The sequence below is a fragment of the Somniosus microcephalus genome, chromosome 14, assembly GCF_052327205.1.
Source record: "Somniosus microcephalus isolate GS21.2 chromosome 14, FLI_Smic_1.0, whole genome shotgun sequence".
NCBI lineage: Eukaryota > Metazoa > Chordata > Chondrichthyes > Squaliformes > Somniosidae > Somniosus > Somniosus microcephalus.
The window spans coordinates 106,012,099-106,025,637 of record NC_141000.1 but is presented as its reverse complement, the minus strand read 5'-3'; the positions used below and the strand labels follow the sequence as shown (position 1 = coordinate 106,025,637).

General features: G+C 43.7%; 2 protein-coding genes across 3 annotated transcripts in view; one reads left to right on the top strand and one right to left on the bottom strand.

Annotated features, from left to right (window-relative positions):
- Nucleotides 1–8,265, bottom strand: part of cryzl1 (crystallin, zeta (quinone reductase)-like 1) — a 73,777-nt gene extending 65,512 nt beyond the window's left edge. Inside the window, exon 1 of one of the 2 annotated variants that reach the window (XM_086007122.1) lies at nt 7,905–8,265. The gene's annotated coding sequence lies outside the window, so the exon portion shown is untranslated. The remainder of the gene's footprint in view (nt 1–7,904) is intronic. The other variant, XM_086007121.1, reaches the window with a different exon arrangement.
- Nucleotides 8,266–8,507: 242 nt separating this feature from the next.
- itsn1 (intersectin 1 (SH3 domain protein)) overlaps nt 8,508–13,539 on the top strand; it is a 217,055-nt gene continuing 212,023 nt past the window's right edge. Inside the window, exon 1 of the mRNA XM_086006078.1 lies at nt 8,508–8,753. The gene's annotated coding sequence lies outside the window, so the exon portion shown is untranslated. The remainder of the gene's footprint in view (nt 8,754–13,539) is intronic.

The following is a 13,539-nucleotide window of genomic DNA, read 5'->3' as shown; positions in this document are numbered from 1 at the left end:
GCTCCTTGACGCCACATAGGTCAAATTCTGCCTTGATGTCAAGGGCAGTCACTCTCACCTCACCTCTGGCATTCAGCTATTTTGCTGATGATTGAGAGTAGACTGATGGGGCGGTAATTGGCCGGACTGGATTTGTCCTGCTTTCTGTGGACAGAACATACCTGGACAGTTTTCCACATTGTCGGGTAGATGCCAGTGTTGTAGCTGTACTGGAACAGCTTGGCTGGAGGCGCAGCTTTTTCTGGAGCACAAGTCTTCAGCATGACAGCCGGGATGTTGTCAGGGCCCATAGACTTTGCTGTATCCAGTTTGCTCAGCCGTTTCTTGATATCGGGTACGGTAGCATAGTGGTTATGTTACTGGACTAATAATCCAGAGGCCTGGACTAATGAGCCGGAGACATGAGTTCAAATCCCACCACAGCAGCTGGGGAATTTAAATTCAATTAAAGAAATCTGGAATAAAAAGCTAGTATTAGGAATGGTTCACTACTGTCCTTTGGTGAAGGAAATCTGCCATCCTTACCTGGTTTGGCCTATGTGACTCCAGACGCACAGCAATGTGGTTGACTCTGAAATGGCCGAGCAAGCCACGCAGTTGTATTCAAGGCGGCGGCTCACCACCACCTTCTTGAGGGCAATTAGGGATAGGCAATAAATGTTGGCCTTGCCAGCGGCGCCCACATCCCATGAAAGAATTTAAAAAATATCATGTGGAGTGAATCAAATTGGCTGAATGTGATGGTGGGGACCTCAGGAGGCAGTTGATATGGATCATCCACTATGTGATGCCTGCTATGGTAAAACTACCTTTCAACTTGCACAGTGAAGTCTCACACATGAGTGATGGATGATGCATTGTTTGGGGGGTGGGGGGTGATATCACCAGTGAAACTGCACCCAAGTCAGCACATTTTGGAGAGGAGGACATAAAAGTAGAGAAAAATTGGTGAAAAGCCACAAGTATTGTTGTTTTATAGACCAAACACAAAAAGGTCACTGTGAAACCAAAAACAAGTTAAAAAAGTACAATACCGTCCAGAAGCCTGGCGACTTCTATCACAATAGCAACAATGCTCACATTAATTTCACTGTTTAAAAGAGTGATGGCAGGGACACAAGGGGTCATGTGGCCCGATTACCTGCCTCTCTTCCGCGGCCATGTTCGCGCCCAGGTGGCCCTGGAGATGGAGCACGTGGTATCAGCTGGCGCACTTGAGGCCTTCCGCGACTGGTGGGCACCGCGGGGACTGCAGTGCATCATCACCCCGGCCAACAAAATTCGAATTTAATTTGTTAAGTTTTATTTAATGTTTTATTCATTTACAGTCAGTTTGTTTAAATCACCCCCACCAGAAAGAGCAGACTCAATTTCAGGTGCGGAAAAATGGCAGGGGCACAGCTGGATCCGATCCGATCTGAAGATTTATTTACAGTATTAATTTTTAAAAATCACTTCAGAAGTCACTCTCGTGGATTTTTATTATGCAAGTGCAACTTTGACTTCCCCATGAGTGCTTCCAGTTCTGCTTTATTGGACTAAAACAACTGGTCCCTGCTGGATGTACAATTTTCAGGAGTCTATCACGATTCAAAACGGATGGTGCCACTTTGCAAACTTTTTAATCACTAACATAGTCTAGCTATAGGGGAAATAAGCTCGATAGAGTAAAGTTACTGACTACATGTACGCACAGGCAAGAAATTACCACCAACAAATGAAAAATAATAATGATAATAAAGAAGGATACATAGCTAGAAGCAATAAACAAACACAGAAAATTCTAGAAATACACAGCAGGTCAGTCAGCTTCTGTAAGGAGACAAGACAGGGTGCCAAGTAACCCTTGCTCAGAACTCAAAACTGAATGGTAATCAAGCCACTGCCACCCCACAAAAAGGGTTATTATCTTTCAGTTTTCAGTCCTTTCTTTCCTGGCAGTAATGTGTTAGGGCAGTGTCAACCTCATTCCTTGTGGATGGACACCTACAGTACAAAGTGCTGGTAACGCAGCAGGAATTGCAACTGAATTAGCTGTCTCACTAAGAGGAGCTACAAGGGTATGGAATAGAAAATTGGAATGGTACGGCAACAAGTGGGTATTCTGCGATCGGAGTTTAAACAGGAAATGTATTCTACAGAATGACTGCACAATTCCTAAATATTACAAAGGGAGGCAGCGAAGAAACGATTGCCATTATTCACTACTAATTATTATATTTCATGCTTTAGAAAAGATGATTAGACGTGGCCTGGGAGCCTGCAATTTTTATACAGCTGCATCTGCCGTGGGAATCATGAATGGAGACCGCAGCCCACTGCTCCTACACGATACTTTGTGCTAGAAAGTGGGAATCTGTAGACATTGGGTGAGAACAAGATTGGGCTTGGACTCGTAAAAATCAACATTTCATTGTGCAGTACACACGTTTGCTGCATATATGACAAATAAAATTGAATTGAATTGGATATGGTGCTTTGCCCACCGTTCAATAATTAGTCAGAGTCACTGTTGAGACATATATGAAGAATGGCCACTTAAGTCGAGGTACAGAGGTACTAGTGCCTATGGAACTACGGCCTACCATTTTAAGAGAGACAAAACTGAGGAAACAAATCAAAATTATAAATTAATTCTTTGAAGTAAGCATATAAAGGCAGCCTGGACAGTGACCACTGTGACAATTTGTCATACAGACCATTGTAAATTAAGAATGTTATTGAAGGATTACAATGAATTGACTACTGCAGAAACTAAAACAGCTGCTATATGATTAAGATGAACTGGAGGCAGCTTCACCTCAACTTAAGACTGAACTATAATATTCTGAGGTTTTATTACGTGACTATGATATTTAAATAGGTTATCACCTAATTCCAATTTTTATTAGTACCTATACCCCAGTATAGTTTCTTCTGGGTAACTGCCAAGATAAAGAACAGAGCTAGTGCATTTACAGTCCAGTCACAGGGCTGAGCACTGATTAATCTCAATTACAGAACACTTTGTCGATGTACAATGACAATAGGTGTCTTTTTTACTGCGTACAACAGCAAATTAAAAGGGCAAATAGGACATTGGGCCCACAAATAGAGCCCTGAACCAGAAAATTTCATCCACTTTGCTTCCAATTTCCACCCTTCCCTCACCTTCACATGGTCTAGCTCCGACTCTTCCCTTCCCTTCCTCAACTTCTCTGTCTCCATCTCTGGGGATAGGCTATTGACAAACATCCCCTATAAGCCCAGTGACTCCCACAGCTACCTGAACTACACTTCCTCCCACCCTGCTTCCTGTAAGGACTCTATTCCATTCTCCCAGTTTCGCCGTCTCCGCTGCATCTGCTCCGACGATGCCATCTTCCAGACTAGTGCTTCCGACATGTCTTCCTTTTCCCTCAACCGAGGATTCACCTCTACCATGTCCATTCCATTTCCCAAACTTCTGCTCTCACCCCTTCCCCTCCCTCCCAGAACCACGATAGGGTTCCCCTTGACCTCACCTTCCACCCCAGCAGCCTCCACGTTCAAGGGATCATCCTCCACCATTTCCGCGACCTGCGTGATCCCACCACCAAACACATCTTCCCCTCCTCTCCCCTTCCAGCGTTCCGAAGACACCCTGGTCCACTCCTCAATCACCTCCAACACCCCGTCCCCTTCCCACGGCACCTTCCTGTGCAAGCGCAGGAGATGCAACATCTGCCCTTTTACCTCCTCCCTTCCCACTGTTCAGGGCCGCACACACTCCTTCAAGGTGAAACAGTGATTTACTTGTAATTCTTTCAATTTAGTATACCGTATTCACTGCTCACTGGGAAGGCCAAACGCAGATTGGGTGACCACTTTGTGGAACACCTCCGTTCAGTCTGTAAGCTTGACCCCGAGCTTCTGGTCGCCTGTCACTTTAATTCTCTGCTCCACTCCCACTCTGACCTCTGTCTTCGGCCTCCTCCACTGTTCCAACGAAGCTCAACGTAAGCTCGAGGAACAGCACCTCATCTTTCGATTAGGCACTTTACAGCCTTCTGGACTCAACAGAGTTCAACAATTTCAGACTATATACTCTGCCCCTACTTTTTCAGATGGCAGCTGTTGATTCTGTCATTTCCATTTACACCTCTTCTAGAATCACCTCTTGTTTCTTTACTTGTCCCATTACCATCCCCTTTTGCTTTGTACAATCATCCGTTTTGTCTTTTAAATCAATCCTGCCTTCCACCCGATCACAGACCTTCCCTTTTGTTCTTTCCTCCCCTGCCCCTGCATTTGCTTAAAATCTGTTACATCGCTAACTTTTTCCAGTTCTGACGAAAGGTCATCGACCGGAAACGTTAACTCTGTTTCTCTCTCCACAGATGCTGCCTGACCTGCTGAGTATTTCCAGCATTTTCTCTTTCTATTGTAGTATTTAGTTTATTTTGTCAAAAAACCCAATGGCATTGCTAATTTCAGCCAGGGCAGCAACTGGAATACTGTATATGTGAACATCAGCTGGTAACAGGATTAGGCTAATAGCCCCAATCCTTTTATAAAAACCCCATGGTTTTAAAACACTGGCGTTCTCCCGGTGTCCTAGCCAATATTTATCCCTCAACCAACATCGTTAAAAAACAGATTGTCTGGTCATTATCTCATTGCTGTTTGTGGGAGCTTACTATGCGCAAATTGGCTGCCGCGTTCTGCACTTCAAAAATATTGAATTGACTGTAAAGAGCTTCCTGACATAAGAAATAGGAGCAGGAGTAAGCCATACAGCCCCTAGAGCCTGCTCCACCATTCTATAAGATTATGGCTTATCTTCGACTTCAACTCCACTTTCCCACCCGATCCCCGTATCCATTGATTCTCTTAGAGCCCAAATATCTTTTTTTGTCCAATTTTATTTGTCACATAACCAAATACAACAAGTGAAATCCAGTCAGTGAAATGCTTTTTTCTTAACGAGCCGAGCGCACCAAGCAGCAAAGGACACTTAGCTGCCTGGTACGCACGGAGCCCGCAAGGACGGCAGCCATCTTCATCGGCGCCATCACAATAGGGTCCGCTCTCGCCTCGCTCCGCCTTTCCCGCACTCCTGCCCGACAATCTTCAGCCGGCGTGGTACCGACGTCCCGGGGCCTGCTTCTCCCTGGCTCTCCTTCCACCCGGTCTGACCTCCGAGCCTCCCGCGGTGTCCGACCTTCCAGGGCCTGCTTTTCCCGCCCTCAGTCCGCTGGCCGCCTCCCCTCCTACCGGTTCGACCTCTGAGCCTCCCGCCAAGGCTATCTCAGCCTTGAATATACTCAATGACTAAGCCTCCACAGCCCTGTGGGGTAGAGAATTCCAAAGATTCACAATCCTCTGAAGAAATTTTTCCTCATCTCAGTCCTAAATGGCCGACCTCTCATCCTGAGACTATGCCCCCTAGTTCTAGACTCTCCAGCCAGGGGAAACAGTCTCAGTTCCTCTCAGAATCTTATATGTTTCAATGAGATCACCTCTCATTCGTCTAAACTCCAGAGCATATAGGCCCATTCTACTCACTCTCTCCTCATAGGTCAACCCTCTCATCCCAGGAATCAATCTGGTGAACTTTGTTGCACCTCCTCGAAGACAAGTATATCTTTCCTCAGGTACGGAGACCAAAACTGTACACAGTACTCCAGGTATGGTCTCACCAAAGCCCTGTACAATTGCAGCAAGACTTCCTTATTCTTGTACTCCAACCTCCTTGTAATAAAAGCCAACATACCATTTGCCTTTTTAATTGCTTGCTGTACCTGCATGTTAACGTTCCGTATTTCGTGTACAAGGACACCCGAGTCCCCCTGAACACCAAATTGTAATAGTTTCTCAAAATTTAAAAAATATTGTTTTTCTATTTTTCCTACCAAAGTGAATAACCTCACATTTCCCCACATTATACTCCCTCTACCACCTTCTTTCCCATTCACTTAACCTGTCTATATCCCTCTGCAGACTCGGTGTCCTCCTCACAGCTTACTTTCCCACCTAGCTTTGTATCATCACCAAACTTGGATACAGTACACTCGGTCCCTTCATCGAAGTCATTAATATAGATTGTAAATAGTTGAGGCCCCCACTAGTTACAGCGTGCCAACCTGAAAATGACCCGTTTATTCCTACTCTGTTTTCTGTCCTTTAACCAAACCTCTATCCATGCTAATATATTACCCCCAACCCCATGAACCCCGTATCTTGCATAACAACCTTTTAAGTGGTACCTTATCAAATGCCTTTTGGAAATCCAAATATATACTACATCAACTGGTTCCCCTTTATCTAACCTGCTAGTCACATCCTCAAAAAACTCCAATAAATTTGTCAAACACGGTTTCCCTTGCATAAAACCATGTTGATTCTGCCTAATCATATTATGATTTTCTAAGTGCCCTGTTACCAAATCCTTAATAATGGATTCCAGCACTTTCCCAACGACTGATGTCAGGCTAACTGGCCCGTAGTTCCCTGTTTTCCCTCTCCCTCCTTTCTTTAATAGCAGTGTTACAATTGCTACCTTCCAATCCACTGGGAACGTTCCAGAATCTAGGGAATTTTGAAAGATCACAACCAATGCATCCACTATCTCTGCAGCCACCTCTTTTAGAACCCTAGGATGTGGCCATCAAGTCCAGGCGATATGTTGGCTTTGTTGGGATGTCCTGTGATTGTGAATGCAAGTCTTTCTTTCTGTTCCACAATTGGATCAAGCTCACAAAAGTAAAGATAAGTAAATGTCCAATTTTCTTCTGACATCCTGCTGCGTTCCCTAGATCTCAAATCCTATAACTAACAAAATAACTTTCTTGAATCTAAATTCTGCATAACTATGAAGGTCTTAAAGATCTGTATCAAAGTCCACTTCCATTCTCTTCTTCAGAAAATAAGATCCCAGGGTAAACAATCTTTCATCATAACTTAGACCTCTGAATTCACAAATCAGCCTCACAGCCCTCCTCTACACTTCCTCCAATAATTCTACATATCTCCCTTAATATGGTGATGGAAATTGAACGCAGTACTCCGAATGCAGCCTCATAAGGCCTAGGTAAAACAACATCATCCTCTTGTAAATCACACCATTAGGCATGTATACATCCCAACATTGTATTTGCTTTCAACACCACTTGCAAAAACTGAACAATTAAATAAGCAATGATTTTGTCTTTGATTCCTAATTGGTTTAGATGCAGAAATGGGTGTTCTACCCATGCAGAATAACCTACACGTGCAGATTAATTCACAACTCCCAGAATCATAGAATGGTTACAGCACAGAAGGCGGCCATTTGGCCCGTCGAGCCGGTCTCTGCAAGAGCACCTCAGCTAGTCCCACTCCCCCGCCCTTTCCCCGTAGCCCTGCAAATGCTTTTCTTTCAGGTACTTATCCAACTCCCTTTTGAAAGCCGTGATGGATTCTGCTTCCACCACCCTTTCAGGCAGTGCATTCCAGATCCTAACCACTCGCTGCATAAAAAAGTTTTTCCTTATACCATCTTTGGTTCTTTAGCAAAATCAATTTAAATTTGTGTCCTCTGGTTCTTGACCCTTCTGCCAATGGGAACAGTTTCTCTCTATCTACTCTGTCTAGACGCCTCATGATTTTGAACACCTCCATCAAATCTTCTCTGCTCTAATAAGAACAACCCCAGCTTCTCCAGTCTATCCACGTAACTGAAGTCCCTCGTATGGAGTGTACAGCATTTATCTTGAAAAAGTGAAGGACAGGGGAAAAATCATTAGAAATATATGGAGCAAAGATGGGAGCATCAATTGTTCCTTCATTGGCAATCACATAATGTTATGGAGTACTTTACGACAATAATTAGCAATTGCAAACAAATAATGACCAGAATACTTTATACATAGGAAAGAAAGGAGTAGGATCAAGAAATAACGTACTTACTAGCGTGGTTAACACTGAGTTTACTCCATCCACTCTCTTTAATCGCCAAAATAAAAATGCTTTAAATCTAAAGTAATAACATTATTAATTATTCGATGTGACAGGATGATGAGCTTTCATAAAGGGGGGGGGTGGGAACGACGAAGTTAAGTGGCTCCCTTCATTTATAATCTCAACACCAAGTGCAACCAGAGCGTCGCCATGGTCACTGAGCCAACCGAACCTGATAGCGCGTCAAAAGAAGAAGCACCGCCCTCTTGCTAACTCCCGATTCGTTCAGATCGGTTGCGCGACGGGAGAGGACGCTTTCTGTATGGTCAATGCTGCTTGTCAATCAAAGAGCCGTTTCCGCCAGTTAAAAAAAGGGCAAGTTCGGTTGACGGGAACGCGCAGGGCAATTCTGCAAATCAACTCCGCTCAGCGGCCAGTCAACCTAACCTGACGCCTTCTCCCGCCCTCGCTATTGGGCAGCTGCCCACAGAGGAGGGCGGTAACCGCCACGCTGATTGGTGGGCCGGGTGTCAATCAGAGAACGGAGGCAGGGGTGGGCGGGCGTACGTCGTTTCCGGTTTGTGGGGTTCGGTTGAGCGGGAGCGTCGAGCAACGTAGGGGAGGGGCGCTATTTGGGTAGCGACGGCTGGGAGGGCGGGGAGAAAGAGAGAGAGCGATTGCGCGTTACCTTCAAACACTAAGCAACGGGCAGAGAGAGAGAGAGGTGGCACGCTCTGGTCTCTCACATTACCGGCAGATCGAGAAGCCACCTCTCCTGAGAAGGCGGCGGAGGGGGAGACAGTGAGCCGCCGCCGAGCAGAGCAGCGACGCTTCGCCAGCCCTCCCGAGATGAGGTAAGCCGCTCTCCTCTCAGCGCTGCAATGGCTCTGTTTGCAGCCAGGGGATTACTGCCTCTTGTTATTTCTGCTTGGTGCAAGGATGGCTTTTGTGTGTGTATGTGTGCTCAGCCTTAAATATATATATTGTCTGAAAGTATAGCTGGCTTGGCTTTCTGCCCTTTATTAATAAGGTAGAGTCAGTTGTTATCATTGCTGGGCAGGAGGTGAGAGGGCTTTGGGAAGGGTATGGGCTTATTTGATTGTCGTGCTGATTTTTGTTCTTTTTTAATTGTCTGTCTGGTGTTTCTTGGACTGCAGGATAAAACGTGGTGGGATCAAGGTTGATTTAGACCATACCTTCCTTTTCCCGTTTGCAGCTCCTCTGGTGCAGAGTGGATTGGGCCCAGAGAATATTAAGTGTAATCTGATACAAGTGTTTTTGGACCATTACAAGGAGCGGGCAGTCTCTGGGTTTTTTCACGTTGCTGTTACTTGATGTAACGAGTAATTCTTATCTATTATTTCGTTGCTGGACTTTTTTTTTGGTGTGCAAATGTCAAGAATAGTATATGCAAACCTAAACTGTTGTAGAGATCTCCCTTTTTCCGTTTTTTATGAACTGTATTGAGCAACATTTAAAGCAGAATTGTGGCAATCCAACGCATGCTGTTTCGTTTGAGCTAATTGAAAATGAGGAGTAAACGGATGTTACAAGAATAGCATTAAAGGATTTGTTGGTTTCTAAAGTCGTGGTGGGTTCTGCGCCCATTCTGATATTTCGGGAAAAAAATCTAACTCCCCCAGTCTAAAAAATGCCTGGTCCTGGCGGTTAATTAAATGCAATCTGCGTGTAGCAACTACCATTTTTTTAACACTGAAATTTGCGAATGATTGTCATTTGGCAAAGGTTATTAGAGGTGTTAGTTGTATTCATCAAGCTCTGAAATTTAGCATTGAACTGAACAGATTATAATTATGAATTTTACAGCACAATGAGTAACCACCTTGAGATTTGGTTAGACTGTAGAATTGTGGTCATTAATCACGATGATGCAACTGACAGTATAACCTGGTCTGTCTTGCCAAATAAGCTACTGTACAATAAGATTTATTCCATAGGTAGGAAGCATGAGTAAATTGGATTTGATAAAGGCAGTGATTTGTGATCAGACTATGATGCATGCTAAGAACACAGGTGTATGCATGCACATTTAGATGTAATTGTTGCCATTATATCCTATACCCCTTTCACTGTAAATTATAGTGAAAAAAAATCTAAATTGTATTGTAAAATCTTTATGCAAATGAAACTTTGATGATAAATGGGATTCAGATTGAGTTTTAAAGCAGAGCCACATAAATGTTGTAAGAATCTTTATAAAAAGGTACGTGGAGCACGCAAATCTAAATGAATATTCCAAGTATACGTGAGGTTTTAAAGTGCTGCGCTAGTCGGACGATGTTTCAATGTGAATCTTGTGTGATTTAAAAAAAAAAGTAAAATAAAGACCTTTCATTTCATGGCATTAAAGGTCAAAATAATTTCTGAAGTTTGCAATGTCAGTCAAATTCTTTGCTGTATCAACTAAGTGCAATTTGAAATTGTATTGCCAATAGTGAAAAGATTTCTGTTAAATGCCAAGTTCTATCATTGTCTTTTTGGAACAATTGTGCATCACTAAGATTGGGAACCTAATTTTGTTCATTCTCGTGCTGTATTTATCAATGCCATCCTGCTTCCAGTTGTCATAAGTCATAGCATATTTAAATTTTATTTTCAGTTATTTACTGCTCTTTCCTCTTGTAACCTACTTATGCCACACATGGCAGAGAGGGTCAGTTGGAGACTTCTTTGACAATTCTGTTAGTGTAGCTGTAAAAGGAAACGAGAAGGCTTGAGGAAGCATAGGGACCTGTAGTTTTGCCTCACTTTGTCAGAGTGCCTGGATTGCACTTAACGCCTCCATGAAAACATTGTGTAGAGGAAAATCATTGAGTTCCCAATTTATTGTCCAATTGTGCTGTATTTCAAATTGTCATTGAACCCAGGCAGAAAATGAGGGTTTAAAAAAAAAAGTCCATTACTGTATATAGAATGGTTTTACAATTTTGTTACGCAGTCCATAGGGCCAATCTTTTGCAAGTGCTTAAATAGTTTGGCCACAACTGTTTACTGGTTGGAGCTGATAGTTTTTTTGGCAGTTTATTTATAATGACAATTGAGGCTACAGAGAGAAGCAAATTGTCACTTCGATTTGTCAACAGGAATACAACAGGCTGCTGGGTAAAGAGACCAGAGCTTTACAATCCATATTCTAGCTTTCCTTACCGGAGATTTGTGTACTCCTTATAAAGGCATAATATGTGGCAACAAGTGAAGCATTTAATCATGGTTACTGCTGTGCACTGAAGTCATGTCAGAAGTAGTTTAATGCATTTACAATTGGATGTGGCTTACAACCGAATAGATAGGAGATTCAATTGGTAGTTAACTATAGAAACTCAGGAGTGTTATTTCTAATACATGTATTATTGTCTTTTGTGTGGATGCAGCCACAAGAACCTTAGGAGCTTGAAATCCTGTAGGAATGACATTTAATAAGGTCAAAATCACAAATTTCTATGTTTCTACCTTTCGTATGAATGGAGGGGGGAGAACAGGCAGGCTTTTTCTACTTTTCCCCCAGAAGAGTAAGCAAGTGCCTAAACACACAATTCCACAAGAGCATTCTTACTGCACCAGTGTGAAATTTGCAGTTTGCTAATGCAGGCATTTTTGTGGTTGTACTATCTGTCAATTTGTTTCAGAATTATGGGCAGTTGCGTATCTATCTTGCCAGCCTGCATTCAACCCACCCCATAAATACAGATATGTGGCTCTCCTGTGGCATTACTTGGATGGAGTTGGAGGATAAGATCGGTCTTGCTGTGCCTGTGCTGCAAGGTGACCATGTCTCCTTTCCTCCATGTGTCTTTAAGAACATAAGAACATAAGAAATAGGAGCAGGAGTAGGCCAATCGGCCCCTCGAGCCTGCTCCACCATTCAATAAGATCATGGCTGATCTGATCCTAACCTCAAATCTTCTATCACTCTGCATCCACCCGAACCCATGTGATCTCCCGGGAGAGGCGAAAAACCAGATAAAGACCCAATGGCCAATTTGGGAGAAAAAAATCTGGGAAATTCCTCTCCGACCCATCTAGGCGATCGAAATTCTTCCAGGAGATCACTCTGTCCCTATATTTTCTACAGTACTTACCTTCTGTAAAGGCGATCTCCACCCCAGCCAGGAACAGGAATAAAACCATCTCCTGAAATCTAACAGAATTAGAACACGGTAGGAGCAGCACAAGGCTACACGGCCCCTGGGCCCGCTCCACTACCCACAGGGCCATGACCATTCCGAACCCAGACTCATGTCCAATTTCCTGCCCGCTCCCCGTAACCCTTTATTCCCTTTACTTCTAGGAAACTATCTATTTCTGTTTTAAATTTATTTAATGATGTAGCTTCCACAGCTTTCTGGGGCAGCAAATTCCACAAACCTACCACCCTCTGAGTGAAGAAGTTTCTCCTCATCTCAGTTTTGAATGAGCAGCCCCTTATTTTAAGATTATGCCCTAGTTCTAGTTTCACCCATCATTGGGAACATCCTCACCGCATCCACCCGATCAAGCCCCTTCACAATCTTATATGTTTCAATAAGATCGCCTCTCATTCTTCTGAACTCCAATGAGTAGAGTCCCAATCTACTCAACCTCTCCTCATATGACCACCCCCTCATCCCCGGGATTAACCGAGTGAACCTTCTTTGTACTGACTTGAGAGCAAGTATGTCTTTTCTTAAGTATGGACACCAAAACTGTATGCAGTATTCCAGGTGCGGCCTCACCAATACCTTGTACAACTGCAGCAATACCTCCCTGTTTTTATATTCCAACCCCCTAGCAATAAAAGCCAACATTCCATTGGCCTTCTTGATCACTTGCTGCACCTGCATACTAACTTTTTGAGTTTCGTGCACCAGGACCCCCAGATCCCTTTGTACTACAGTACTTTCCAGTTTCTTGCCATTAAGATAATAACTTGCTCTCTGATTTTTCCTGCCAAAGTGCATAACTTCACACTTTCCAGTATTGTATTCCATCTGCCAAATCTCTGCCCACTTACTTAGCCTGTCTATGTCCCTTTGCAGGTTTTTTATGTCCTCCTCACTCACTACTTTCCGTCCCATCTTTGTATCATCTGCAAACTTTGATATGTTACACTCGGTCCCTTCCTCCAAATCGTTAATATAGATTGTAAAGAGTTGGGGACCCAGCACTGACCCCTGCGGAACACCACTAGTTACTGGTTGCCAATCTGAGAACGAACCATTTATCCCAACTCTCTGCTTTCTGTTAGAGAGCCAATCCTCCACCCATGCCAGAATATTACCCCCAAACCTGTGATTTTTTATCTTGAGCAATAATCTTTTGTGTGGCACCTTATCAAATGCCTTTTGGAAGTCTAAATACACTACACTTGTCTTGTATGTTTCTCCCCCTTTTTTGTTTCTGTTCCTGCTGCTCTGCTTCTCTCTTGACATACTCACATTTTTGCTTCTCTCTAACTTATTCATTCATACGCATTCTCTTTCTGTCTTCCCTGTTGTTTTGGGTGGCGAGCCACAAGGGGGATCTGACCAGGGCCACATGCTGGCTTTTAGTTCACTGGCGTGGGGAGGGATTCAACCAGAGTCCCAGGATGGGAACGGGAGGGACTCCAGCTAGTGCAATAAATGAATATGAAGGGGGTGG